We start from the raw sequence: 15,468 nt of genomic DNA, 5'->3' as shown, positions 1-15,468 counted from the left end.
TTCCGTGTAGCTTTCTGCCTCACGTTCATGCGATAACGTTGTTCTCTCTGATAACGTAGAAGCAACAAGAATCCAGCGTGTCAGATTCCAACTGGAAATCCTTCTTTCCACCGACGCATCGATCCAGCCGGGTTGAAATCTTCGATACTCGAGCAACGAGGCATCACCGCCGGGTCAAAGAGATCGATAAGAAATTACGTTAAGAGGTAGAGAGTTCACTGCGAAATTCGGCGACCGCCTCTCGCTGGTATTCACTTTTGAACGAGTTTGCAACAGCTCCCGAGATTACCCATATATCGTCGTTCCGCGTTGATCTCCGCGTTCATAAATCTACTTTAAGCTCGACGGAGGAACGTGCCCCGCGGTAATTTCGTTCCGGGTACGTCGTCGCGAACTGAGACGTCACGCCACCGCGCCGACCTGGCAGCCTTTCCACGATGAGCTCGGCTAACAGAGACGTCCCGATACGCTCGTCGGAACCGTGAAAATTGCCCCGTTTACGAGTATGGTTCTCGGTGATCTCCTTTATTTTCTACCTGATGCTCACCGTAAAATCACCGGTCTATGGAGCAACGTATCAACTATATTGTGCGAAAGAATGAAATGAAAGTTATAGCGGAGAACAAGATGAGAATGGAATATTTCTCAGCCAGGGATTAAACGTTTATCTCCTAGCATCTGATTCCCATTCGTTCGAAGAGTATAGCGAGTTGTCACGTTTCTGCTTGACTCGTCGAATCTTGTCGCCGGACCAATTCACGCCGTACATAGCGCACCGAGAAAGAATCGCAAGACGAGATGATAGCGCGTCGAGAACGCCGCGTCCCATTCGGCGGAACGACGAGACGTTAAACGAACGTAACATTGACTTATGCGCGCGGTCTTGCTGGAAGACGTGCGTCGCGATTCGTGTGCGCTTCGCCTAGCCTTGACGCGAATAAACACGCAACTGGTATAGTGGTCCCTTTGTCCGACAAAGAAGCAACAGCAGGAAGAGACACAGAACTGGCGATATTGTCGCGCGATTTGATCGACGAAAGGATCAATGGAAGGATCCGTGGTGTATCCGTTGGCGCGATACAAAGCGCGCAATTGTAAACGTCTCGCGTAAGGTGTAATTTATTTGAAGATTAAGTCGCGAACGTTGAAAGCGCGTAACATCCGCGCTTCCCGCGCGAACTCCATTATCCACCGCACATCTTTCAATGGAAGTACGGAAGCTTGTAGCAAGGACCGAGCACGACTATCACTGGTCTCGCTGACACGACTACAAGCCATGGATCCGCGAAGGTGGACTACGGCGTGAAACGGAAGGAACGTTGATTTATGAACGGTAGTCGGTCACAGTGTGTACAAGTCCCGTCTAATCGCTACAATACCCGCTGGCTGTTGCCTCTGTGCGCCATTGGAAGATGACAAACGCCGACCGACAAACACGTCGAACGGAACACAGCCGTATGGAACGACGTCGTCCCCAGGACGGAATCATTAATCCTTCTAATTGCCACTCGGAGGCCACGCCGTGTTTTTCTTCGCGGTTCCGGTCTATCTTTTCCCTCCGCTATCGGTTTCTTTCGCTCGGGTCTCTTTCGACCCGTTCTAACCGCGGATCCGACGAGGACGAATGGTGTCGAGGAGGATGGGGGACGAAAACAAACCGTGGCTTCTTTTGACCGATTCGGGTGGAAGGGAGAATTAGGGAGAGCCAGGGATATATACTATATACCCGCAGCTTGGTAACACATTCGGTCGACAGATGTAGGATTGTTTATTTGATTAGCACGGCCATTAATCAGAAAGCCCGGAGCCACCCTGAAGCGGAGGTGCGTCCTATTAACGAGCTATAGGAGCGTCCGCCTTTCTCTTATTGCAACCAGAATACCAGGGGAGAGCGAGTGGAATCTACCCTGGCTCCGCCAGACAGATATGAAAATGCTTTTTACGTGAATCGTGCTTCGTTTCGAGCTTCCTCTCGATTACGCTCGCGTGATGTCTACGTTGTCGTTATGAGGGGGCAAGACGCCCCTTATGGTATATTTATCGCGTTTCTCTGATAAATTAATACGCGGATGAAGATTGGATTGGATAGGAGAGTAGATAACTGTTAACAATAAGTGACGCTCTATAAGTGGAGCAAATCTCGATTAAAAATCGATATCGTCGATAAAGTTTAATCAACCGTCCCTCGTGTTTTTATTCGACTCGCATCCGTAAACGTTGGAAATGGAGACGCACGAGGTTTCCAAACGAACGACGTTTCCAGATGTCAGGAAGCAATCGCGTTCCATTAAGTTTGAAGCGCGCGGGCAAACATTCGATCGGCTTTAATCCAGTTCGACGCATAAATTTAGCCGTTTCGGGGACGGCGGAAGCGAGTCGTTTTCTTCCGAAACTACGGCGCTCGTTTGCGAACAGAGACGGCGCGCACGGCTCGTTAAACGACAGCCCCTATATTTACACGACCTGATTCTCGACCAGCCACCACAAGATTCGACCGCAACGAATCCGAATCCGCTGGTTCGTCGGCGCGACGGGACGCTGCGGTTCGCGCGGAATTTTTTTCCGTCGGTGGTCGCGCCATCCAGACGAGAAATCGAAAATTCTACTGCACGGTTTCGTGCTACCGTGAAAATCACCAGCGTTGCTCGTTCCGCGGCTCGGCGCGGCCGCCAAAACTCGATTCGACATGTCCGAAACTGCATCAGTGTTCGCTCGAGCCTGAAATTCAACGTTGTCTCTCGTTGCTTTAGCTATTGCTACGTCCCCCCTGTGAAGTATGAATACATACTTGATAAAGATACGTCTTTTAACGTTTGAAAAGCTCGGTGTCTCTCTTACGGTTGCTTCGATGGAAGAAAGCGGTTAAAAAGAGCGGCAGGAAACGCGACTAAGAACCTCGCGGCCGACAATTCGAACGAGTTTAAACGGAATCCTCGAGACACGGAACACGAGGGATGGAAAAAGGTGGAAAACGCGGCAAGGGCCGGCGAAGACTGCAAGCAGACACAAAGAACGGCGCAGCACGGTGGTTAATGAGTCGTCCAGTCGCTCTTCTTAGCTTTCTGTTCGCGTGGACACCGAACGAAAGCCCCGGGCTGCCCTTTGCGTCCCTTAAGACCAGAAACCTACCCCCTTGCTGGTATGAGAACCAACGGAATCGTGGACGAGGAAAGCAAGGAAAAAGACAGAGAGGCCGGTTCTGTGTCTGAGGCTTATATATCTGCCGGAACTAATTGTCCCATAATTCACTCTGTCCGGCAGTAACGTTGCTCTCTGCTTATCCGCCGCTGCTTCTTTCCTTTCTTCTCCATCTCCTTCTTCTTCTTCAGCTCCTCCTTCTTCTTCTTTTTTCGTCGCTGCTGCTGTTGCCTCCTCTTTCTTCCTTGTCCTTTCTTTCGATTCCAGCATCCCCCGTGTACGCAGCAGACATTTGGCTTCTGCCTCGTTGTCTTCCCTCGCGCACCGCGGCTGCACAGACACGACCGTCTCTGTTTCCTGCTCGGTGTCTAGACCGATTATTCTTCTCGCGGATCCACGCTCGAGTCGCCCGATTTTATACTCGTCGAATTCGATATTCGATGACTTTTAATCTGTGTGAATATCCATCCATACATACGTGCTTTCAAGGCGTTAATTTGCAAGCGAAAACGGTGTCAGAAACTTGAAGTGGAACAAGATATTTAAAAAACTTTGTTTCGAAATTGATTCCGTTCCTTGTACCCTGCGAAGTCTTCAGCCACCGGTCCACAGGCGCATCAGATTTTCCGTAAATTCGCCATTCGCTTCGGAAACGCTATCACGAGCCGTTACTTCCGTGAAGCTGGCCAGACGACCGACGCTAATGCACTTTTGCGGCTAACTGTGGCGCACAAGGCTCTTCCTTACCCAGAATGCCACTTCCTCTTCCTCCGAGCCACCCTCGGACAATCTAAGGAGAAGCGTGTCTGCTGTTCTCGCGGCGCGCCAACAGACTCGACTTTTCTCTCCGACGACCCGTACGATCGATCGGCTTACTCTACCGATTGACCAGTTTGTTTGCTTTCGTTAATTCGTCGAGCCACGTACGGCGAGTAAAGCCTCGCTGAAAATGCAGAGCACGTTGACCGCGCGTGGCTTCTCATGACGAAAGCGCCACTTGACCGGTTCACGGATTAAATCGTTTCGCCGTTAACATCGGCTACTCGATTGCCGAAACGTTGTAACTTCTTCAACTAAACTTCTTTAATAAAAGTAATTTCAGAATCGCTGTAAAAGGTAGCAACGGTGAAAAAATACAGCCTTGAGTCGTTAAAAAAGCCAAAGTGGTCTCTACCTCTTGGGAACTTAATTTTCTGAAACACTTCACCGCTAGGCAAACACGTCATTCCAAACAATACGGTGGAATAACTGACGAAGCGCGTTCACGAACGCTCTTGCTTGAAAGTGTTCCCAGTTCTACGTTCCGAGAGGTGCTCTTTCCTCACGGAAGGGGATTAAACTGGTGTCTCTGTTCCACCTGGGTCTCGTGCAGCCTGTCCTTGAAGACCAAGTCCGTGACTCCGTCGAGTTTCCGCGAAGTTCAACCGACGACCTTCCCCGATGGACGAGTTGTCCAGAAGTAGACGCGGCGGACAGATACTCATCGTTCATCCACGGCGTATGAATAACGTAGAAGTTTGCTCAGTGTGGAGGAAAGGCGGACGGGGATCGAGGAAAGGACGGAACTGAACGCGGGCCACGTAACTTTCATACATAAGTAAGCGAGACAGGACTATGAGGCCAGCGATCTCCGGCGGAGTTTTAGTTTGCGCTGCAGTATTTTCTACGGGAAAGTGGCAGACGCCCCTGTTCTTCGCCAGCGGTCTTAGCTCGACGCCGTCATCCATGAAAATATCAAACACCGAGAGACGGAAATGCTCTGACACGGCCGTCCTTCCTTCTTCATCTTAATAACATTTTTCTACCAATCATAACCGCCATTTTTAATGGAACGCTTCACCGTGATTGCACAGGCGATTTTTTTCTTTTTGTTTTGCCACAAATATCCCAGAAACGAACGCCGCAGCTCTTTTCTATCCTGTCTAGAACAAGCTACATGATGCTGTTCCTCCGTGGCTGTTGCACGCGATAGAAATGTAAACATCGGCCTAATATCGTACGAGCGCAGCCGTGTTCGCGTCGACGTATGTACATCGCGGTCTACCTGTCCACAGGTAACACACGTATATTCGCCGGTGAAGCGCGTACGTCTTCCTTCCGCGGAAAGAAGATCCTAGCGGCTCTCGGCAGTCAGCTTCTAAGGAGGACAATGGGATTAGCGTTCGTTCGCACTGTACCTCTCGTGTTCGTCCTTCGAGAAAGTCAAGAACGTCCGCTTCCAAGAGCTCGTATCCCAAGGTCTCTCGGTGTGTTTCTTTGAGAAACGTCTCCTACCTCATCTTCTTCCAGGATCTTCTTACGAATGAATTTTTCATAACAAAGAATCACGTGCATCTTAATAACTTCTGTCGCTTTGTGTTAAGATCTTTTATTACGAAAGTTAAAAGAGTTGAAAGACAAACTATTCTCGTCGATTAATCATCCCTCCCCCCGCCCCCAGACGATCTACGTATCGTTACGGTTTCAGGCCCATTTATTTCACAAACTTTCCAGACGAAATCTTACACCGGGCCATAGAGCGCGATTAATCCGAGCACTCGTGTCACAAGTTCGTAGTCCACGTACGTAGCAGACACGCATACGCACGCTCCGACAATACGCGTTGGTCCGTCGGGTTATTACAACGACGTAACGCCGATATCTCCGCGGAATTTCAAACAACCCTAGGGCTCGATGCATGCTAGGTGCGAGCTCCATGTTCGCGTACGTACGTCGACCGAGGCAAGAGGTTTCCTTTGAAAACAGAAGGAACAATCTCTAGTACCTAGTAATTCGTTATCACGCAATCTCGGATCTGTGGAAGCTGCGAATTCGTTGTCGTGGTTTCTCCAGTGGATGATACGTTGTAGCTGGAGATAGTAGAAAGAAGATTCTGTGTTTACGAACGGGAAATCTGCTCCGCGCGGCAAATAACAACGAGGAAGTTAGAGAAAAAGAGGAGGTGGAATGAAACTCGTTGACCCTTTATCGCGATAAGAGTGAGAAAAAGATGATTAGACGGGAAATTGGAAGTTGGTGGACGATGGAACGCGCGAAGTTTCTTGAGTTCGAAAGATGGAAAAGTCGCTGGTGTTATTTATAGCGAAATTTAGTCGCTGAATCTAGCTGCAGCTGCATACTCCGGCAACGCAAGAATAATATCTTGATTTATTCCGACGACGCGATGGGTCTGCGGCGCGAGCAAACCGAAGAAAAACGAAGAACCAGATGCCGGTTCGGAAAATCCTCGACTTTCCGCTGCTTTTGTCGCAATAAACTTTTTCTCCAATCGACCGGCAACGGTGTGAGGATCGAGCGAACCGTAATTTTTGCCACAAATCTGTCTCGAGGTTGTCTAAAAATATGAATGCACTCTGTAGAAGAGTTTCAAGCGAAAATTGAAACATGTTTGTTCGATTAGGAGTATCCTCGATAAAATAGAAGAAAACGAAGTGACATAAGATTCAGCGTGCTCCACGAACTTTTATTCGAACCAGAACCATCGACGTAAAACTCTCCTTATTCCTGACAGGGTACTTACTCAAAGCCCTCGAAGAATAGGAAGAAAGTCTGGAAATGGGATAGCCAAGGTGATAGGCGTTATTTCTCGATGTCGCAGATTAGACTGACAAAGTCGTCGAGATGCGAATAACTTCGTCTCTCTCATTCTCTCTTTGCTCGATAAGAAGCTTCCTTTGGTCTATCGAACGACCGCGCGATTTTATGCACGCGTTCTCGAGCCACTTGAAATTCCAAAGGAAACGAGTGAAAATTGCGAAAGAATAACTCGATTAATTGCTCGTCTCCTGTTATGTCCGAACAAACTTCTCCGCGATTGTTATTACCGCGGAACGTCTATCTCCGTTTCGACTGCAACGAGGTCGGAGAGGAAAGAAAATCTCGGAGACAAAGCTCGATGGAAAGAGCAGAGCTCTTCCGCGTGCATCTTTAAATTTCCCTTCGCGTCCCGTCGACTACGAAAGAACCTCTCATTTGCAAATACCGACTCTCCCGCCGATACAACGTCTTTCTGTTACGTCTCCTCGAGATCGTTTGTTTTTTCTTTCTTGCTCCTAGGCAGTGCAATGTCTCTCCTTTGACGAGTAGCAGACGCGTCCTCGACACTGTTCCAGGCAACGGTTTCCTCGATTTCGACTCGATGAACGGTAAACGGAATTTTCCTGTTCCGAAGAAAAGATTTCTGGCTCGTGTGGCGAAAACGCCATCAAACTGCGAATCCGATTATTATCGTTTCAAGAGATACGAATCGAGACCAGTTGCGACACGGTAGCTATCGTGCTAGCTGTATCGGTGCGCCTCGAAGAAGACTAAGTTGCCCGACTGGCCGGAGTCGGGGTCACTGACTGAAAGATAGACGTGGCCCGAAGCCACGCGACAACCATATACCCCGGTTCGTGTTTACCGTATGTCCAAGTCTCGCACGCTCCTGTCGAGCGTGGCTAGCAAACCGCCCGCAGACTACGCTGAATTAACTAACGTTGCCTCTGATATTCCTGCCTGCGGAACTCTCGAGTACATACTCGTTGCTGTCGTCGTGATCGAACGATGATTTCCTCATGGTCGAGTCCCTTACACATGCATTTTCCTGTGAATATTGTTACGATAACGTTCCACATCGTCTCAAGTGTTTGCAGATCTTCGCGAAACATTAATAAGCTTCGTGTTAATCCATGACGATCGCTACGATAAATAACGCAACGATGTTCTTTTATGTTTCAGGTAAGCGAGAGCGGACATCTGACAAGTTCCGCTGCCAAGTGCGTGTCGAGTAAGTAACTGTCGAAGACGCGACAAGCGAAAAGGCGCGAGAGCGTATTAAATTCGCGTGGGAGGACCAAACGGGTATCATGCAACAGACACCGGTTATTAATGGGCCGCGTAACTGGTAGAACGCGATCGGCCGTACGGCGATCTATCGTACGATAGAAGGGAGAAACGAAGCGTGTAATTATTTCGGTCAGCGATTCGTAGCAAGATCGCCAGCTCTCTAATGCTTTAATAAAGACACGGCGTGACGTTCCCCTTGTCTCTGCCACGAGGAAACGTCTTATTTTAGGAAACGATGCCATGTGGTAAACCGGTCGGCCCCCGGGATATCCCACTTATTCTCCTTCTGCATGAAGACATTAACACGCGAAACCGGTGATTACCAGACTAGACAGCCGGCGCTGAAACAGAAAGAACCAATCCAGGGATCGTGCAAACGCGACACCGATACTCGTCACATTCCCGCTGATAATACCATTCGTTGCATTGCGTGGCCTACGATCGACTAGGGTGTGCCTATGATCGGAACTCACGCAACACGAGTATTTATTAAAGCTACCCTTAACCTCCACCCCCTTCTGCTCGCGTCGTTTCCTCGAAAAGCGAACAATTTCGATACCATGCTGTGGAAACCGTGACTCGGTTGAATCGTGTCTCCGAGCAAACTCTATGTGTTCGTCTCTTTTCATCTTCTTCGTGTTGCGCCGTATATAGTTGGGTTAGCGGACGGTTCGCGTGCGTACGAGTACGAGCACGGTATCGAGAGTAATTAAGCGATTATCTCATCCGGTGTAGACGCATCGCGCCGTAGCATCGCGTTCCAATTGCGGACAAAGACCAATAAAGGCTACGTTTTTGTTCCGGCCGTTCCTCCCGGTGCCGACCTACGCGATGCTTACTAGCCACGTTCGTCCGACTCTCTTTCTCTTTTTCTCTCTTACGCCTTCGCGTTTCACTTCGCCCTTATCTCCTCTCTCTTTCTGCGGTTCGCTTTATCCTTTCTATTTTCTACCCTGCACGACTGCTTTCAAACTAGACCTCTCTGCGGATTCTAATTCCTTTTTTACGCGGCTCCCTCCATGCAGACGAAGATAACGCCATGACCACGCTGCTGGCTGTAACGAATTACAACGCCGGAAAGAAATATTATTTCTGTCGCGGAAACGTCCATGCCGGAATTCCAATTACCGGCCAGCGTTATTATTGTATTTTACTAGGCTCGTACGCGTTCCCCGGACCAAACTGTACCACGAAAATTCTCGAATTTTTCCTTCGACGACCGAAACGCCGCCGCTTCGTGCGTAAACATTCCCGATAGAATTAATATTCTGCGAAAAGTTTGTTTTCGAGGGCAATTTACGAAAGCAACCCTGCTTCGCGTACCCTTGCCTGGCAATTTTGCCCGCAAGATTCCCACACCCTCGTTGAAAAGTACATTAATTTCGGAATATATCTTTTTTTTTTTTTCGTTGTCTAAAAAAACAAACATTATCGTTGCACGAGCGTGCGTATTATTTCGATATTTACGCACGTAAAAAATGTTACACAGCTTGTCCGTAAACAGCAACGCTGCGTTCCTATGTTTATCGCATTCTACACACTGCAACTTTTGGCGTGGATGAAGGGCGAGAGAGGATAACCCTCTTCGGGCGATTCTCGAAAATATGACACGGGACGCATAAATTTTCGCTAACCACCGTGCTCGAAACACAATTTCTCATGGTTTATCGTTGCGGAAGAGCGACGCAAGAATACATCCAGTCCTATAGCTATCTAGCTCTGTGCTATGTATACAAAGTCGGGCGAGATAGGATCGGAATTTTTTCCGAAAAACAATGTGAAACGCGTTTTCACCGTGATTGTGGGTTAACCGGTCGCGTGCAAGCCCGTGCTCGAGATCGCTCGCAGCCATATCGTGTCGTTTAAGCGAGAGATACGTCTTCTAGCGCGCGATACCTCGGACAACGTAGGCTCTCGAGAAGCCCATTAAAATTTTTCTGACCGGACGCCGATGACGAGGCGTCCGTAGGACAAAGAAAAATCAGCATCGAAGACGAGGTGAAGCGTGGAACAACAGGCGCTCTACTCTCGCCTCCTTTATCTCCGACATCTCGCTTCCGAGAGACTTTCTCCGCCTATTCGCGGCCTGGTGCTACCGATCCGTTGCTTTCGATCCGAGATACACTCCGACAAATTACAGCTTGCCCCGAGCTGCAGGCCTGGAACAGTCAACGTCGAACCTGATAATGTCATTATCGCGTTACGGCAATTCCCCGATTTTTACCTCGTCGCGGAAACGATCGGTCATGGTCCCGGCTAGACGATGAACCTGGAAACTAGAATTTTCTCATTTCTCTGTGGTATCCCCTTCTGGACACGCCTACTTCTGGGATAACGTGTTACTTCTAACTGTTACCTTCTTTCAACATCGACCACTTTTCCTTTTGAGAAATTGGCTCTAAACACAAGGTTGTGTCGATTATCCCGTGGCAGACACGCTTGAAATCGCATAAACGCGCTTCACAGGATGTACAATATGATATATAATTTTGTTCGCAACACTTGCAAATTAACAGTTCTTTATTTCTGAAAAATTGTGTTGATTTGGACGCGCCTAGAGAACACAACAGCTAGCCACAATTGTAGTAACAGCAAGTGAACATATTTTTCGTCTAGACGCGCACCTGCCCAAACTAACCGAGAAAGCGGAAGCATCCGATCTGTCGGAAAGAATAAACGCGGGACCGAACGTAGGAAACACGAAACGCGCGGAACTTGCAGGAAGCGGGAAATCTCATCGATTAAATCTGTTCGTTATTAATCGAGCGTGCTGTGACTGGCTCGCTCGCTGGTCAATGTTCGGTCCGTTCGGAGCGTCCTTCCTGAAAGGAATCGGCGTATCCGTGTGAACTTCCTTCCGATCGTGTGCAGCAGCTCGTCAACGATAGAACGAGATCCGAGTAACGAGAGGTCGAACGCGTCCGCTGGTCGACGGCAGACAAGGAGAGAGCTGGCGAGGACAGCAGGTCGAAGAGAAAAGTCAGGCAACCGGGAAGGAACGACGACAGAGACGGTAGGACGAAGAGAGAAAGAGAAGCGAGACCTAGTACGCCCGCCATATGTCACGGGGTCCTTACGTAGGTATCCTGCACGGTATCTTATCTTCCGCTTATGGCCGCGAGAGTAATCCGAGCGGAAGACAAACGCGCACGAAATAAAATCCAGACCGGTTCGGACCAACGAAACGAGACTTCCTTACCTTCTGTTACCTCTTGGCCTGACGAGAAAAGGGAAACGTTGCCGTCCGTTTCGAAACTACCGCTTCCTAGTCGGAATTACGAGTCCCTGGCGCTCTGTCGACCCGATGACACTCGGATACTCGAAAGTCGTCCAGGAATTCGTCGGAAAGAAATCGCGGAACACGATCTTTCTGGAGTGAAAATACGTGCGGTCCTCTATCGATAAAGTTCACGTGTTATATGTTCGATCTGAACGCTGTCTCGTAACTTGTCTCCAAGTTTCAACCTTACTCTTCACATTCACATTCTATTCTTTGATTTTCACTTCTTAGTTTATCGAATCGTTCACCATCTATTGCGAAGTTTAGAATTTCTACTAATTAAATCGTCGTGTATCGCATACTAGATAGTAGATAGATATCGCACGACACGATCTAACCTGAATATCAAGCATTCTGTAAGTCGTGCAACGTGTGAACGACTGAGTATCTTTCTCCCGAACTCTAGCTCCCAGTAACATCATTCTCCAGGATAGTCCTCGACGATACAAATTATCGTGCTCCGTACAATTCTCACACGAACCACGAATTACGAACGAAAACGAGATCGAGCCGGGATAAACGAAACTTCTTGGAAACGTCGCGTCGACCCAGGACCGGTTGAACCAATTCGTACAATCTCGGCCGCCAAATCTGAACCCGTGATAACCATACGCATCGTGTGGAATACGAAAACACGAAGAAACCTCTTCCCTAACTTCCGTTATGGGTTACGACACTTTTGAAAGAGCGAGACGCGTCTTTCCCTGGCCGGCTAACGAGAACAGGATGTTATCGGTGCATCTCATTAGCAGGAGCAGGCAGAGAAGAGTTGGTCTGGTTGTTGTTCGAAATTTGTGCAGCCGACACCTGTTCCTGTCAAGGAAGCCGGAGCTATGAACTTTCCACGCGTCGCTCGTTTCGCCTCCGCTCTCTCGGTTTCAAACCGCAGCCTGTCGAGGACAGTCGAGTAATTAGCGGGCCGAACAACTCGAGGAACATCGGGTCTTTAACGCGTGGCCGATCGATTACTACTCCGTGACTGTCACTTTCTCGGAGACCCGCTGAAAAACTGCCAGGTCTCCCGATGACGCTTCGGCAAACTACCTAAACAGAGACAGAGCTACACAGAGCGAACAAACGTCCACTGAAATACACTACCAATTCCATTGCAAATTGTTGGATCTTCTTCTCGTTTCCCCCTCAACGATATCGGTTAAGGTTCGTATTTCGTCGCAAAAAGAAACTGTCCGCACCTTTGTACTCTTTCTCAAAGAAATCCTCGTTGGACGAATTATGCGTGAAACAGTCAGGCGTTGATATTGTACGAGGATGGCAATTGGTAAGTGGCTGGCTACGGAAGAGAGCGAAGGACAGTATCACGGTGGAGTGTCCTCGATGGAAGATTCTTTGGGAATCAACGAGTCGCACGTGCACGCGCAGCCAGTCCACCTCGGTCGCCAATGACCAGGAAGAAAATTACAAATATCTGACCAGCAGGAACTCGGGAACGTGCTTCTCGCCCGAGCCGTGGCATTATCGTTGTCGGTGTGTATATACTCGGTCGGTCGCCGTGGTTCGCACGTTTTGCCCAGAGACAACGGAGAAACACACAGGGGCTTCGTATATTCGTACTCGCACGTGCGCCTTAGACGACGACGACGATGATTCCTTTTATTATATTTTTCCTCTCCCTGCGCTGTCCCAATCTTCCTTGCGCGTTTTACCTATCGTGGATCGACATGATATTAGGTATGATTTAATTAAACGAACCATCTCATCGTCGAGAAAATTAGTAAGTTCCAGCGATGGTGTTTCTTTCAACGTTGCGACCTCGTTGTTTGTCCGATTATACAAACGGCGAAATTTCCATTGGTCGAATGTTCTTCTCTTGTTTAGCGAGAGTTGTTTCGAGTGTTCGCGTCAGGCATTTGTCTCGTCCGTTTTGAGATTAAATGCGCAACGAAATCGTTAGATTCCGTGGCGTCCTTCGACGAAAGAAACAGATGCCATCGAGGGAAATTTATAATTACTCGGCAAACACGGCCAACAATAGAACGCGACATTATTTTAAACGCGAATAAAGCCACTGTGTCGCTCGGGTGTTTCAACTGGTTCGGGTAATGAGTAGGATGAGTAGGAGCTTCCGACCTGAAAATGACGAACCTATTGTTGGCGGATTGTTCGAGAAAACGTGCGCCAGATAACGGAGAAAAAGGGGGAAAGTTTCGTTGCGTGTCGTGGCTGTGTATCGATGTGATTCGCATGGAAAATCGAAAAACGGCGCGCAATCCGATCAAATCGAGTCTGTGCGTCGTTGTTCGAACGGTCGATCGATTCGGTCGAAAACGAAATTCGGTGTATCCGGACTCGTGATTTCGGTGAACGTTCTAAAAGAGAGGCGAGTCGCCACGGTCCTCGTTCACTCGCCAACCATCCAGGTTATTCCAGGGATAATAACGGTCATAAAAAATAATAGGGTTCGAGGTGAATCCTCCAACAGTCCGGATGATATTTAGAGGATCTAATGATACCGAATTTATGGGCCAGGTGTGCCGCAATCCGACGCGATTTCAGCGCGAAACACCGTGCAGAGGTACGGTCAAAAAAATAAAGTTAACGTTTGATCGCGTTTGTTTCATCTTCCATTATATAAATCACAAGCGAGTCGCGTCGTCGTAATTCAGTCCCTTTCCCTCCGTGGAGTCTTACAGACGTGACAAAAACGAAATTGTTCGCGATGGATAAGCGGTCTGTCGGTCTTACAGCGCGTGTCCTCACGTACGCGACCGGCCAATTCTTTTCGTCAGGAACGTCGAGAAGGTTGATCCAAAACCCTCGAAGAAGAGAGTTCAGAATATTAATGGCGTGGCCCGTGAAGGGTGTAGCGCACGTACCGGACGAGTTATCGCCGAAAGAAAGCGGTTGTACGTGGCGCTGGAAAGGTAGACTTGCTAGAAACACGAATCTTCCGAGACAGGTAGACCGGATCTCGCTCGGTTCCTTATTCTTTCGCAGGGACACGATGTCGGCTCGTCCATCTCGGTGTCCAAACTTACTCTTCGCAGCGTATTTGTTTCTACTTTGCATCCGTCGATGAACGAATACCTCGAAAATCCCTCGATACTTGGCAGAAGTCGAGAAAGTTGTATTTATTGCGGAATAGACTGGCCTCCGGTAATCCTTTCATAAATAACGAAGTATTTACGTAAGGTTTCCGGGAAGGTGAATGGACCGGCGAGTTTCAGATTATGGCCAGCCACGGTCTTCCACGACAATGGCTGCTCGTGTTTTCCGTTTCCTGGCCCGTTCGGCGTCCGCCTTTCCTCCGGACCCTCGTCCTGGCACGAGCTTCTCCTTCGCGCGTTCGCTTATAAGGTATACGCGGTGGCCGTGGATGTGCGCGAACGCGACCAAAGAGGGAACCTTTTACGGGCTTTACCGTGGCATAAAGCGTTCGAATAGACCGGCTTGACTCGAGAGTTTCTTCCGTTTGCTCGCGTTTGCACGGTCGCGCCAAGCTCCGTGTGCATGCGATTTTATCTACGCACACTCGTTTGTCGAGATTCAGACGAGACTGGAATTCGACGATTCGATTCGCAGGACGAATTCGTTGTCGGAATGTATGAAAACTGGGAAACCGATGGAAGACGGACTATTGTACCAGCTGACTCAGAACGAGTGTGATCGAAATCAAAGCAACACGAAAAAATATAGGAAAATATGTAGTTTTACGAGCGAAACAATAACAAGCTGTTTTCCTTCCGCGTTTTTCTGTATTCCAAAGTACGATATATACCGAGTTACGTTGCGTAACTACGATATCCCATTTTTTCCAACAACTTCCCATTAGTCGAGAATATCATATTCGCGCGATTCGTTTTATCACGCAGAAAACCACGCTATCGGGCGCATAATAACGTTCGATCGGGAGACTATTACGTTCGCATGAGATCGGGCTACATTCTGCCCGACGCAAACTCAATATTTACCGTCCGGTTCAGCCTGGTGACTTTGGTCGGCGCAGCGTCAAGCAGCACTCGAGGACTCTTTAATTAAGTTGGATCGCCGGGATGGACAATCAACATCGAGGTTCCCGCGGTTCTCCCGTTGCTATTATGAAATTTGCCGCGAACCCCGGGAAACTAGGTTGGCGGAACCGACAGCAACAACAGCAAGAAGGAGAGAGAGAGAGAGAGAGGAAGAGGCAAATCCCATGCTGGCCGGAGCGGAATCGTGTAACAGTGTGTACGCGCGTGCGTTTCGGCTTCGGCCTTGGGAACAAG

The 15,468-nt window shown here is 48.9% G+C and overlaps 1 protein-coding gene across 4 annotated transcripts in view; it reads left to right on the top strand.

Moving 5' to 3' along the window:
• Pxb (putative Hedgehog signaling attenuator pxb) overlaps nt 1-15,468 on the top strand; it is a 229,434-nt gene that overhangs the window by 132,255 nt on the left and 81,711 nt on the right. Inside the window, exon 2 of one of the 4 annotated variants that reach the window (XM_072012976.1) lies at nt 7,858-7,906. The exons of the other annotated variants lie outside the window; for them this stretch is intronic. The gene's annotated coding sequence lies outside the window, so the exon portion shown is untranslated. The remainder of the gene's footprint in view (nt 1-7,857; nt 7,907-15,468) is intronic. 4 annotated transcript variants of the gene reach the window in all.

Source organism: Bombus fervidus, chromosome 11 (assembly GCF_041682495.2).
Source record: "Bombus fervidus isolate BK054 chromosome 11, iyBomFerv1, whole genome shotgun sequence".
NCBI classification, from domain to species: Eukaryota; Metazoa; Arthropoda; class Insecta; order Hymenoptera; family Apidae; genus Bombus; species Bombus fervidus.
Note: the sequence above shows the minus strand (reverse complement) of the source record. Positions and strands in the feature narration are given on the sequence as shown.